Consider the following 15,393-nt stretch of genomic DNA (forward strand, 5'->3'; position numbering starts at 1 on the left):
TTTTTTTTTTTTAATCCAAGTTCCCTATTTAAGTACCATCGAGATAATTATTTTCTCATTGAACATATGCGAGTTGATATATCGTTTTCGTTGAATTTGTTGGTGAGCTTGTGTCATTCAAGGTGTCATTGGAATAAGCTAAATTTAAGAGACACGTACGTATTTCACTAAGGCTGAACGGTGTGGGTGCTTCTTTGCCGCCCAAACTGCCTAGCTGGCCATCGGCACCGCCGGCAAACACCATCCCCATCGTTTTGGTGCCGCCAACGGTGAAAAAACTGTGGAATTTTTGCCGACCATTCCACCGCTCAAATCATCCCCTCCCTTTAACTTTTTACCCGTGCCATCAAAATTAACAATAGAAAACCCATATGAAATAATCGATTTTTATACATAACAAAATCTTGAGACGTCCACAAAATTATGATTTCTTTTAGAAGATGATGTAGGTTGAGATTGAGAAGAAAGTGGAGTGTTATAATATAATATTCTAATTATAATGTTTTTTTAACCAATTCAAATTATTTAAGTAGGTTAATTAGTTTTTAGTTAATAAGTTGTTTTTTTAATAACTTTTTAAAAATAATTAAATACATAGGTTTGTTTGTATATTTTTTATGAATACCCGGTATAAATTTTAACGAAAACGAATTTGTTTTGAAAAAATATAACTTTTGGTTTCGTAAACGAATTTGGCACGTGTTTGTATAGGTAAGTTTGGCAAAATACATAAGTTTAATTTATCATTAATTTTTCATTCATATTTTTTTAATTATAAACTAATGTTTTCTAGTTATATATGTTATCATTAATTCAGATCATTAACTCATAAGCCTTATTCTTCAAATTTTGTGTAAAACGTTTTTGAGAAACATATAATATGTTATTTTTTTTAAATATTCGTTTAATATGTGTAATAACTGAAGGAAGAAACACAACAAAAATAGGAAAAATGATCTGAATTGCCAATCCATACTGACCACCTCATTTCCAAGTTTAGCCATGTATTTCATAAAATCCCTAAAATAGTCATCTAAATCGTCGTAAGCGATGGTTCTTCATCAACCACCGACGATTTGCTCATTCCATCCGACCACTTTGATATTGTTTGTTAGATAGGTTATTTCACAACAATAAATAAGACACTGAGGAAGAAACACATCTCATCAATATATAAGAAAATCATCTGATCATTTATTAAATGGTTAATAAGATAGCTCGGATAGCAATACCGATTTGATCAGTAACATCTCCAGTCGTTTTGGTAGATGGTGACGGGATTGTTAGAGCCGATGTTTCGTTTCTAAGGTCATAATCTAAGTATAGTGTCGAACACGCAATTATGATCTGGAAGTGGATCCAGGGCAAGTGTTCGGATCTATTATGACATAGCCAAGAGGCGTTCAATGAATAAAAATATGGTTAAATAATTTGAATTAAAACAAAATTACACATTACACGATATATAAAATATATAATCTGGAAATTAATATTGAAGTATATATTCAATAAGCTGATCTCTAACAGAAAACAAAACAGTTAATCAGCAAGTATAATTGATACAATGAATGTTAATATGAATATATGACACTTTGAATATGTAGATCTAGATCAAATAACGTGTTCAAATTCAATTTTAAAACTTATTAGAAGAACTCCAATCTGGCAGCCTGACTGTACTGGGCTCTCCGGATATTCTGTTGCCGCTTCCGGTACACAATTCCTCCGAATCCAACGAAACACGCAGCCGCAATGAATCCAAACGCCACTCCCGCCTTCTTTCCTCCACTCATTCCTCCAGAAGACGATTCCTTCCTATCCTCACTCTCTAATTCTCCAGTAACATCACTAGCAGCAGCAGTAGCCTCCGATGGCGAAGGTGATGGAGAGTATGACGGAGGCGATGGTAGATTCAGTGAGGTCGGATAATCTGGTGCCAGATCTGATGGCAGAGGAGCTGGTGGAGATCCGATTGAAGGCGATGGAGATGGAGATGGAGATTGGATAGACGGAGACGGTGATGAGGAGGTGATTGTAATTGAGTCGTCTGAGCCTGACTCTGGAGGTGGAGATGGTGAGGGTGAGGGTGTTGAGGAAACGGTTATTGTGACAAGGAGTGCGAATGCGAGTAGGTAAACGAGTGGTTTGATCGCCATTGTTATCGCGATGAAACTGTGAAAAGATGGAATAACAAGAGTGGGATTTATATAAGGGTTTTTGTAGATGTAGGATTCAAGTAAAGGGGTGAGTAAACGTAGAAAACAAGAGAATGAACGTGAAAAGTTTTTAAATGCAGCGTTGACAAATGACATGCAACCTTTATTATTGTTATTTATTGTTAGTCTAGTTTGAAAGCAATAGAATCTTTTTAAAAAACACGTTTGTTGTGTCATCTCCAAAGCCAAAGGGATGTTTGTGAGGCGTCCGTAAGATGAGATCTAGCCGTCCGTTGGAGGGCTAGCAGGGGAGTAGGGCGTGCGTATAGGGAAAACCCGTGAAGAAGGGAATGGAGGTCTTAACCGGTGTTTTTCGATTGAGTTTATTTGGTTCGGTTTTCGGTTTTTTACTTTATAGAATTTTTTTGCTATTGGACTAGGTTGAAGGAATTAAGATTCAAATAAATTGTAAATGGATTGGAGTACATGATAAAAAATATTAGTTTAATTCGGTTTAACTGAATTCAGATTTTATGAAACTTATAACAAAACGAATTGCCAATTTGGTTACGGTTCAAAACAAAACCAGAAATTGAATATTGAATCGGTTTCCGTCCGATTTAGTTCAATCGGGGCAGTGGCGATGTTGTGGAGGCACCCGTCCACACTCCCGTTCTTAGTTTGGCTCACATATTAGTTCATGAAACACTTTTGCCATTTAAAAATCTTAAATATAAACTAATGATCTAAGAATAAAAAATTAAAATGCCTGTTCAGCCGGTCAAAATTGAACCATTTTGGTTGGTTTGGCGCCAACCCAACTAACCCAATTGATTGTCAAACTTTTTGATACTAATTAGTGTATATGTACCCGAAAGTTCGAAACACACTCACTTAAGGGTGCTTTTGGACTTATAAAGACGTGGATTAATTTTGGGCTGTATATAATTTTCAATGGGTCTATATGGACATACAAATATACAATACAAAAGAATACACGAACATTATGGGCCGAACCCGGAACCGGACCTGATAAAAATACTCGGAACCGGTTTTTTTATACCCGGGTTTTTAATACCTGACCCTACCCGTATGGTACGGATAGGGGATGCATTTTAGTACCAAAACTCGTACCCGGAACTATACCCGGTAATACTTGAAAACCCGAACCTGTTCCATACCCGAACCGGGTTTTACGAAAACCCGGAACCAGGTTTTTCAAATACCCGATCTATACCCGATATTACCCGAAAAGTACCAAAAAAATAATCCTAAATGGTGCAACCCTTTAAAAAAATCCAATATATATCCGAAAAATACCCGAAAATAGGGTTTTTTCAATACCCGAAAATAGGGTATTTAAATACCCAATTCTATACCCGACCCGAACCGATACATAGCGTATGGTTTTTAGAAACAATACCCGGATCCGAACCCTAACCCGACGCGGTTATTGACAATACCCGATTTTCCAATACCCGGTCATCCTGAACCCAGTTTCATACCCGAACCCGTGTATTTGAAAAACCCGATTTGTGCACCTCTAATGGGTTAGAAGAATGGACCGTTCATCTCCAATCACCAGTCTAGAGGCGCAAATACGTTAACTGGTTTTTTGAAATATCGCAATAGTGGACATGGAAATCGGCCCATACCCGGTTTGTACCCGATTTTGTAACCGGTCTAGTACTACCCGGTACTAACTGATCCTAACTGCCGGTTAGTAAGCGGTTTATATTATTGATTTCAAAACCGGTCTAGTAAACCGGTTAACCGATTTTTTTTTAAATCAGGATTTTTTTTAAAATCAGGGTTTTTTTAAAAACCGGTTTATAATATGGGAAAATTATCAAAATAGACAACTTTGACTAAAAATTTACCAAAATAGACATGTCTATTTAGTCTACGTCTCTCCAATCATTGGTTTTTTAACCAATAAACAACTGCCACGTCACCGGAGCCGGCTAAGGCGGCTAAGCCTTAGCCTCCACTTTATGGGCACAGAATTTTATAAAAAGTAAACGGGTCTCACCTTTAACCAATAAAAATTCGACAAGTGTCAAAGGCGGCTAAACTTAGCCTACATCTATGGTTATTTAGCCGGCATCTTTGACTCTTAGCCGGCTTCGGGATACGTGTCTATTTAGTTAGCCGGCTCCAAAGATTCCTTCTTAGCCGGCTCCAACTCGGCTTGTAGGCTAAGGCTTCACTTAGCCGCCTTCAATCTTTTCATTTAGCCGTCTAATTTTAGCCGTCAAAATTGAATATTTTACCAAACTTATTAAATATTTAGCCGGCTTCACTTAGCCGTCTTCTTAGCCGGTGTAAATTTAGCCGCCAAAATTGAATATTTTACCAACTTACCAACTCTATTAAATATTTAGCCGGCTTTACTTAGCCGTCTTCTTAGCCGGTGTAAATTTAGCCCCCAAAATTAAATATTTTACCTACTCACTTAATTATTTAGCCGGCTTCGCTTAGCCGCCAATTTTTTTTCTCTTAGCCGGCACGTTTTAGCCATCAGCAATAAATACTTAACTACCCAAATTTAATTTTTCACCAACCATTTTTTTAAAACTAACAACCACATTCCCTACATCTTATAAAACCATCTTCACCCTCTCAAAAGATACTCATTTTTGATGCTTGAAACCTTTTCTTTGAAGATGCATCAACTTTGAAGTCGAAAGTCTGACGAATCGCCATTCGTCCAAGTTCCAACTTTAACGATTCTTTATATTTGAAACACGAATCCTTTAAACAATTACCAATAATCGAAACACCATCTTTGATTGGTTTTTTATCATATATGGATTCCGGGGTGAAAAACATATTACTATCTAGACAATTAGAATACGGCTGAGACGGTTGAGAATAATCGACAGGAATATTTAAATCAATAGGAATTTCTTCATTTTGAAAAAAGGGTATTCGGCTAGACGAACCACTTGAAACAGGTATCTTTGACAAACCAACAGAAACACGTTTCTGGTTTTGAATAGATGAACCAACACCGATTTCTTGAACAACAAACAACTTAAACATTTCAAAGATATTTTTAGACGCCGTTTCTAAAAAAAACTTTACATCCCAATCTTTCACTAAATCAATTGGATCAGTAAATGTAGATATCTTATAGGATAATCTTGTAATATTTTGAAGATCACACTCTTTTGAAATTAAAGAAATTAAATAATCGTAAGTAATATTTGCTTATCTGTAAAACACGTTTCATGCAATCAACCGGAAGGTATTCAACAACCCGATCAACAACATGCCAATTCCCACCACTATAAACGACTACGTTAACAAACTTGTTTTTTAAAAAAATGAGTATCTTATGATAAGAAAGTAAAAAAATGAGAGAGGGTGAAGATGGTTTTATAAGATGTAGGGAATGTGGTTGTTAGTTTTATAAAAATGGTTGGTGAAAAATTAAATTTGGGTAGTTAAGTATTTATTGCTGAAGGCTAAAACGTGCCGGCTAAGAGAAAAAAAATTGGCGGCTAAGCGAAGCCGGCTAAATAATTAAGTGAGTATGTAAAATATTTAATTTTTGGGGCTAAATTTACACCGGCTAAGAAGACGGCTAAGTAAAGCCGGCTAAATATTTAATAGAGTTGGTAAGTTGGTAAAATATTCAATTTTGTCGGCTAAATTTACACCGGCTAAGAAGACGGCTAAATATTTAATAAGGTTGGTAAAATATTCAATTTTGGCGGCTAAAATTAGACGGCTAAATGAAAAGATTGAAGGCGGCTAAGTGAAGCCTTAGCCTACAAGCCGAGTTGGAGCCGGCTAAGAAGGAATCTTTGGAGCCGGCTAACTAAATAGACACGTATCCTGAAGCCGGCTAAGAGTCAAAGATGCCGGCTAAATAACCATAGATGTAGGCTAAGTTTAGCCGCCTTTGACACTTGTCGAATTTTTATTGGTTAAAGGCGGGACCCGTTTACTTTTTATAAAATTCCGTGCCCATAAAGTGGAGGCTAAGGCTTAGCCGCCTTAGCCGGCTTCGGTGACGTGGCAGTTGTTTATTGGTTAAAAACCAATGATTGGAGAGATGTAGACTAAATAGACATGTCTATTTTGGTAAAATTTTAGTCAAAATTATCTATTTTGGTAATTTTCCCTTATAATATTCATAATAACCGGTCTAGTAAACCGGTTAACCGATTTTTTTAATTATTATTTTATTAAAAATCGGGGTTTTTTGGGTTATTGACCGGTTAACCGGTCCGGTGTAACCTGTCACAACCGGTTACTACCCAACCCCAAAAACCAATCTAACCGGTTGATTCCTGCAAAAAAATAAAAACGGTTAGCATATTAACGGTTAATGGCTAATCGATTTGTGCACCTCAACTGTCACTGCAAACAATGAAAGCCGGTTTTTTCCAATAAGCGGTTACGGTTCCTAACCGGCTTTTTAGTGAAAAATCCCCAACCTATTGACCTATTTTCGATTAACCAGGTGTTTGATGTACCGGCCAATAACTGGTTTTGGTTACGATTTGCATGATCACCAAGACTTTTAGGGTATTATTAAATATATGCATAATATATAATTTTTTTTGTTTATAAAATCATATCTAACCAATTCCAGTTAATTTCTTCACAGAGTGTATATCCTGTGTTGTATGCTTACTAATTCAAAATAACAAAGTATTTGGCTTGAAAATTTCAATAATTGATTTTTAATTATATTAATACTAGTACCGCCTTGACTAAAATGTGACAACACCATATTGTTAACCCATGAAGGTATATCTTATGTTGTATGTTTACTAATTCAAAAATAAAAAACTATTTGGCATGAGGGTCAAGTTATTCTACAAAAGATAATAAAAATGAGAAGTTTGAGAAGCCATAAATAATTGACATGTGTCAAGTGGTGACCAAAGGAAAAAGGGTATAAATGTAATTGTACATATTTTCTCTCTCCACATGCAAGAAAAATGTTAATACCCCATCATTTTAGAACGTTTATAATTTTCCGTATAACATTTTTTTTTTTAAAAAAATTCATCATAATAACAAGCGTTTTTTTATCTTTAATATGAGTATGATTTGTGTTATATAAAATTTAAAACAAAAATCACGTCATTGTGTCTTTTCGCACACCATTGTGTATTTTCTCTTATCATTGTGTCTTTTTTCGTCATTGTGTCTTTTCGCACACCATTGTGTCTTTTCGCTTATCACGGTGTCTTTTTTCGTCATTGTGTCTTTTCGCACACCATTGTGTCTTTTCGCTTATCATTGTGTATTTTTTCGTCATTGTGTCTTTTCGCACACCCTTGTGTCTTTTTGCTTATAATTGTGTCTTTTTTCGTCATTGTGTCTTTTCGCACACCATTGTGTCTTTTCGCTTACCATTGTGTCTTTTTTCGTCATTGTGTCTTTTCGCACACCATTGTGTCTTTTTTCGTCATTGTGTCTTTTTGCACACCATTGTGTCTTTTCGCTTATCATTATGTTTTTTTCGTCATTGTGTCTTTTCGCACACCATTGTGTCTTTTCGCAGACCATTGTGTCTTTTTTCGCACACCATTGTGTCTTTTCGCTTATCATTGTGTCTTTTTTCGCCATTGTGTATTTTCCCACACCATTGTGTCTTTTCGCTTATCGTTGTGTCTTTTTTCGTCACCATTGTGTCATTTCGCTTATCATTGTGTCTCTTTTCGCACACCATTGTGTCTTTTTCGCACACCATTGTGTCATTTCGCTTATCATTGTGTCTCTTTTCGCACACCATTGTGTCTTTTTCGCACACCATTGTGTCTTTTTTCGCACACCATTGTGTCTTTTCGCTTATCATTGTGTCTTTTTTCGTCATTGTGTTTTTTCGTCATTGTGTCTTTCAACTCATCATTATGTTTTTTAAGTACTAATAACACCGTTGTGTAATAATAATATGTAAAGATAATGATTAACAACAAATTATCTAATACATAAAACACAATGATTAATACATGTTACACAATAACTTGAAACGTAAAACACAATGGTGAATACGTATAACACAATGACCTAAAACGTAAGACACAATGGTGAATACATATAACACAATGGCCTAAAACGTAAGACACAATGGTGAATATATAAACACAATGACTTGAAACGTAAAACACAATGGAAACAACATATTACACAATGACACAATGAACAACAAAAACACAATTAAAAAACCCGTTATTTTTTTTTTATTTTTATATAACAATATGATACTCATATTAAAGATAAAAAAAACGCTTATTATTATGGTGACTTTTTAAAAAAAAATAATGTCGTATGAAAAAAGTTTTGTACATTTTAAAATGATTGGGGGAATTGGCATGTGACTTGCATGTGGAGAGAAAAAGCCAACAAAGGTGGGTTATTACCTTCATGCCCTTTTCATCAAATTTTATTTATTAAATTAATCTAAGCCATTCAAATCTAAGATCAATAGAGATCAATGGACTGGATTCCTTCTCACCCTTCTCATTTTTGTTGTCCTTTGTATTTTAACTTTACCCTATGAGCTTTTTTTTACTAAGTTTGCTCTAATAGATAACCCATGAAGCTCTATACGCTAAGGTAGTGGTTCACAAACCAGTTGTGGTCAATGCAATAAAAAATCCTGGTTAGACCAATAATCAGGTCGGATACCCTACCCTGTATAACCGGTTTTAGATATTAACCGAACTGGTTAACCGATAAATAACCAAACAAGCCACTTTTTAAATATATAAAAAACCTAAAAACCAGTTTTGGTGCTCAATACTCCAAATTGGTTTTTAACCTCCGGGTTGAATTGGGTAGTAACCGACCTCTTGGGTATTGGTTAGAAGCCGGTTTCGGTTCGGATAACCGGCTTTATTGTGCACCCCTAAGCTAAGGTGCTAACACCTATTATCAAACACTTTCGTATATAAAATATCAATTGTCGGCCCAGCCCACAAGGGAATTTAGGCCCACGTATTTGGCTTCGTTTAACCACAAATGATTGTTGGGGTCACATTAATCATGATTTAAAGCAGAGGTGCAAAAAAAAACTGTACCCGAAACCGGTTTTTATTATACCCGGGTATTCTATACCTGAAACCGGAACCGACCCTACCGGTAGGGTATGGATAGGGTATGCATTTTAAGCTCAATACCCGTACCTGGAATCTTACCCGATTTATACCCGTAAATACCCGAAACCGGTCATACCCTATACTCATACCCGGTTATACCCGATACCAATTTATTAATACCCGAAATAATAAGTGAGTTTTTATAGTATATTTTTATGTTTACTTTACAACTTTTATATTTAAATTTTTTAAAATGCATATTATTAAGTAAATAATTTGTACTTAAGTAGATTTATGGTTTTTGTAATATAGTTAAATTATTTTTATAAAATACAAAGCAAATTTAAATTTTAAACAAATTTAAAAATAAATAAAAAAATTACAAATTCAAAACCGGGTATTAAATACCAGGTCGTACCCGGACACACACCCGATTCCAATACCCGGTTATACCCGAACCCGATCATACCCTACCCGGGTACATAGGGTTGAGTTTTTCTCCTCAATACCCTACCCAATTTCTCTCAATGCCCGATTTTCCAATACCCCATTATACCCGAACCCGACTATTAGAAATAACCTAATTTGTGCACCTCTAATTTAAAGTGCTATCCAAACCATTTTGTTAGATTATTGCGTGTCCTACACCCAAATTATCTAATAGGATTAGGTCACGCAGTCTTGATTTAAGTCACAAGGGAAAAGTCACGTTTGTGTGCACCCTTACGATCTCAGTTTAAGTGAGTTCTTGTTCAAAGACGCGATGTATGCTCGTCAATGAATAAAAATCCGATCGCGCACTCCATTAATTGAAAAAAAAATTATCGTCAGATGAAAATGATGGATTGATGCTCAATTTTTGGGTTGACATGACAATTTTTGAGGTTTGTTTGTTTATATGTACATTACTTAATTTTTTTATGGGATTAGCCATTACCCAACGACCATTCCGAAGAAATGACCACCGTGAGCCCCCTCAGGCGCACCCCATCACGCGTGAGGGGGGGGCATGGGGTGGTATGCGGACGTCACGAATGACATGTAGGCCACCTCTATGACCATCCGTGGTGTATACCACACGGTCTAAGCATAGAGAAATCAGGGCCGGCCTTGAGGTGAGGCAAGGTGGTCGACGGCCACAGGCCCGACACCCGCTAGGCCCGGAATTTTTTTTTGTTTTTTAATTATATTGTATTTTTATTAAATACAATATGTATATTTAATTTTTAAACCTAATTACATAACCAATAGCTTGGTCTAATGGCATATATCAATCAATCAATCAATCAATCATACCCAGTTAAGTCCCACCAACAACAAAGCTATAAGTAGGGTCTGGGGAGGGTGGGATGTAGGCACACCGTATAACAAAGTAAACCCATATAAAATTTAAATTGTTTAAACCCAACAAAATACTTATTTTACTTAAGGCCTAAAAAATTTTTCGCCTTCGGCTCAATTTTTTTTTTTTTTGCTTTTTCGGAGCCGGCCCTAAGAGAAATAAAACCAATATAAATCTGAACTTCCAGTTTTTTAATTCTTTTATTCTTTTATTAATTAACATATTTTACCGAACATTTTATATTTTAATTAATTAGGGTTTAAGTAATCATTAGAGTTTATTATTATTTAAGTAATTAGGTTTAAGTTTTAGTTTAATATTAATTAGTTAACCCCCCCTTAATAATAATATTCAAATAGTCGTGTAAGTTAGTCGAGTCTAATTTGCTAGTTACGTAATTTAAAGAGTCCCGTGGGTTCGTTATCCGGACTTACTTAACTGTATTATAGTCGACCGTTACACTTGCCGGTTAGTAGTTTAAGAGTCTAGAATTATTACTTAGTGTCTAGATTAACTTATTTTAGTTAATAAATTATTTGACTACTTTTAGCACATTAAACACAAGGTTTTAAGGATTCGTAAATCTTATGCAACTCATTCTGACTCTAAAAGAGTTTGTAAAAGTTTTAGGGCGTATTCATCTTTTCTGTTTATAGACAGTTTCTGATATTGATTTCTGTTTTCTGCTACTTGTTTTGTTACGTCGGACCTATAGTACGAGAATAACCTTTGTATAAATAACTAGATCAATGATCTAGCTTCATACCTTTAGTCTATTCTGTATAGCTTTAACCTTGATAAAATCATTTGTTTATATGAAACATTTGGACCTTTAGTCCTTTTATTTATTTACCAATTATATGCTACGTTTCTTCTTCAAAAAGAAACATTTATACTGAGTTTCTTCTTAAGAAGAAACATTAATTTAACTATACCCTTTTTTATATGAATATTATATTTCTTAATTAAAAAGAAATACTATTTTAATTATACCCCTTGTATGTACATACTTACGTTTCTTAATAAAAAAGAAACAACATTTTGACTATAACATTTGTTTAAGAAAAGTTATATTATGTTTAATGGTAATCAAAGTTCGGGCTATACCCCCGACTATGGTCTAAGCCATTTATAATAATAAAATAATAACTTATGCAGAACCCCTACCTCACACGGGTATTCGGAGTTAGATATTTAAAACTTATCGAGCAGTACTGCTACTCTATATCGCGTATCAGAGCTTTAACCGTCAAAACTTCGGAGCTTGAAACGTACTACGAGATTGGCACGTAAAACGATGTAGAGAGAGAAATTATTTTAGAGAGAGAAGTTTTGGTGTGTGGGAGTGTGTGCCGTGAACCCACCTATTTATAACTGAAACTGTGTCCCATCGTGATACATGTGGACCCTTTCCCATGGCCATCGCGTATCACGATGGCAGGTGAATGACGCGTGGCATGCTGACTCAACCCTAGCTCCTGCCACGTGTCCTCCCGGTGTGACACGTGTTGCTGACTCATAACGGACCATCGCGTATCGTTATGGTTTCTTGGATACAATTTTTCATTCTTGGTCCCTTGCCTTTAGTAGCTTGTCACGTCTGGGTCTAACTCTCGTTGTCTAAAAATACTAAGGCGGCTCTCAAGCGGCCTGCAACGATGCGAGCGTGCGAAGTGCGCCATCAAAGCGTCACATTGCGCCCATCGCCATCGTCCTCGCCTGTGCGCATCGGGTGCTTCGCACCCTTCGCTAGGACAACTGGGGTGCATGCTAAGCATAAAAGAATATTGCTATGAAAACTCCATCCCTTGTAACGATCTCCAAATTACTTTCCATGTGGTAGGAAATTTCATTTCCTTTTTATACCTAAGGATGGCAACGGGCCGGGTATTAGTAATCCCATGACCATATCCGTTTGTAAAACCTTGTCCCATACTCGGCCTACTACCTGTCGGATATCGGGTATACCCGCGGGTATCGGGTAACCCGTTGGGACTTTCAAATACATTATTTATCATTATAATACTTTTATACCTTTTATTCATATAACAATTATTACAAATTAAAATATAATAAACTCCATATAAATAAGCGTTACAATTAATAGATAATATCATTATAATTTTAATGTAGTTATTTATATATATACTTCAAAACCTATAAAATACAAAGAATTTTTTGGGTATATAATTCGGGTAAACGGGTATGAGTTTTCGGGGAATTGGGTCGGGTATCATCTAATCCCATACTCGGGCCATGCCCGCAAAAATTTTTAAATCTCAATCCCATACCCGGCCAATACCCATCGGGTTTCGGGTATACCCATCCCATTTGTTCCGGTTATACCCGTCGGGCTCGGGCTTTTTTGTCATCCCTATTTATACCCATGTGAAATGCTTCCATTTTTTTCATCCTTCCATGTCGGATAGATTCTCTTTTTCCCATTTCCTTAATACGTGATAACTTACCTTATGGAATCTTTTTATTTCCTTACAAATTTTATGGAATCTTTTTTTTTCCCATTTGTTCCGGTATAGGCCCGCGTGACACGCGGGTGGAATAACTTGTCACTAAATATATTGAAATATAAAAACCTTTTTTGGCAGTCATTTTATACCTAACAAATTTTATACTCTTCTAAAACAACATGTTTTGAAATATTTTCAAAATAGTTACAAAATATAAAAAAATTGGAATTAGTAAACTTTAAAAAATTATGAAATTTTGTTTGATTTTTGACCAATCTTCCAACAAACTTTTAAATGATCACTGACATTAATATTTCGTTAAAATTGGAAAACTTGAAAACATTTTACAATAAATGAATTTTCAAATAACTTTGGAAAGATTAAAAAATTTTATGTTGACTTTGAAAACAATTAAAGGTGAAAAAATATGATGCAAAATCAATGAAAACAAAATATAAACGTATAGGAAATAAATTATCAAATATTTTTAATATTCTTTGAAAACATTTTAAAGACTTAGACTATCAAATTGTTTGGATGTTATAATTAGAATATTTATATTATGTTTAAAAAACTTATGGATAAAAATATAATACGTGTTTATTATATATTAATGAGAAATTTAGTGACATTAATATTTTGTGAACACAAATTCCAAAAAAAATATTGAACATACATAACCAAATTTAAAACGGTGAATATAAAAAGTAACTTATGTTTCGGGTGTGGAATCTCATAATCAATTGAATCTACTACAAATAATTACAATAAGAAATTAATATGTGATTAATTTAATTTTTGAAAGAGAAAGTGACATTAATATTTTATGAAAAGTTGTCATTTTTAATAATATTCACTAAATCATATGTGCCGGATAATATTTATAAATGATGATAAAACGGTTATTTAATTTATGATATACTAAGTATTAATTATTAGAAATTATGTCAATTTAAATATTGTGTTCTAATACAACACGGTTATTATTTACTGATACGACTAATTAATTTAAACATAACTACAAATATGAAAATCAAATCGGTTACTTTGAAAACCTAAAAAAATTATGGAAAGATTTTGAAATGAGTTTAAAATTATGGAGAGTATTAAAACCTTTAAAATTTTTTTGAAAGATTGGTCAATTTCCAAATTTAAAAGAAGTTTAAATATTTTGTAATTAAAATCATGAAAACTTTATAACTTATTTATTGGGTTTTCCATATATAACGTAATTGATTATATATAGAAAATATAATGTATCTTACAATATAATAACATAATAATGTTTTAAGTCAAATATATTGAAATATAAAAATGGCAAGGTGTAAATGTTATTATTTCTGTCAAAATAAGATGTAACAACTAATTAGAAAAGATAATGAATTAATAGTAACAAAATTACTAAAATTATAATAATTATTATAAATTATAGAGATTATCATTAATAAATAGGAAAATATAAGATACAAAAATAAAATTTTCTTTAATACATCGTTCTGATTAAAATATATTAAGTGGACAAAACTAACAACCATATATGATTGATTATATAGAAATCAAATAAATTACATGAATTGTGAAAAATTCATAAATACATGAATAACAACAAAAATATACATCAATATTAAACAAAAAATAAGATATCTTATCAACAAATCTTCAACCCATGAAATTAGCTATATCAACTTGGGAACATAACCTGAAATGAGAAAATTAAATATTAATATTCGTTTTACAAATAATAAATTTTAATCGTGGTAATGTTACATGTTATGAAAAATTTACCCAGTAATTCATAGAATTCAACTTTAATTTAAATTTGGAAATTTATGAATTTTAAATTGCATCGTTTTAGAAATAATAAATTTTAGTGATGGTAATTTTAGAAATTATGAATGTTTGTTTAATCACCAATTTAAAAAGTTCAACTTAAAGTTAAAATCAACTTTGATGTTTGACCAGGCAATTTAAAAATGTTTGACCAACTTAAACGTTTGACCAGCAATTAAATAAAAAAATCAACTTAAATTTAAATTTGGAAATTTGAACTTTTTTAATCCATTAGTTTTATAATTAATTGTTCTGCAACAATAAATCAACTTAAAAAAATCAACAAAATCAATTATTCTGTTTAATTAAATAAATTGTTAACCATAAATAAATGGTAGAATTAACAAATATAATTTTAGCTTTTTCTTTTTCTTTCAGAATTCGTAATTATGGCGTCAATCAATTGGATTTTGGAAACCATAATTACAGGGCCAATTAATTGAATTTATAGAAATGTCGTAACATTCAAAATTCTTACTCCAAATTGGCGTTCACGGTTTCAACTGAATCAGATCGTGGTTCGAATTGAATTG

The sequence above is a fragment of the Bidens hawaiensis genome, unplaced genomic scaffold (assembly GCF_021521415.1).
Source record: "Bidens hawaiensis isolate Kalapana, Puna unplaced genomic scaffold, B.hawaiensis_p1.1 tig00025754_1, whole genome shotgun sequence".
NCBI classification, from domain to species: Eukaryota; Viridiplantae; Streptophyta; class Magnoliopsida; order Asterales; family Asteraceae; genus Bidens; species Bidens hawaiensis.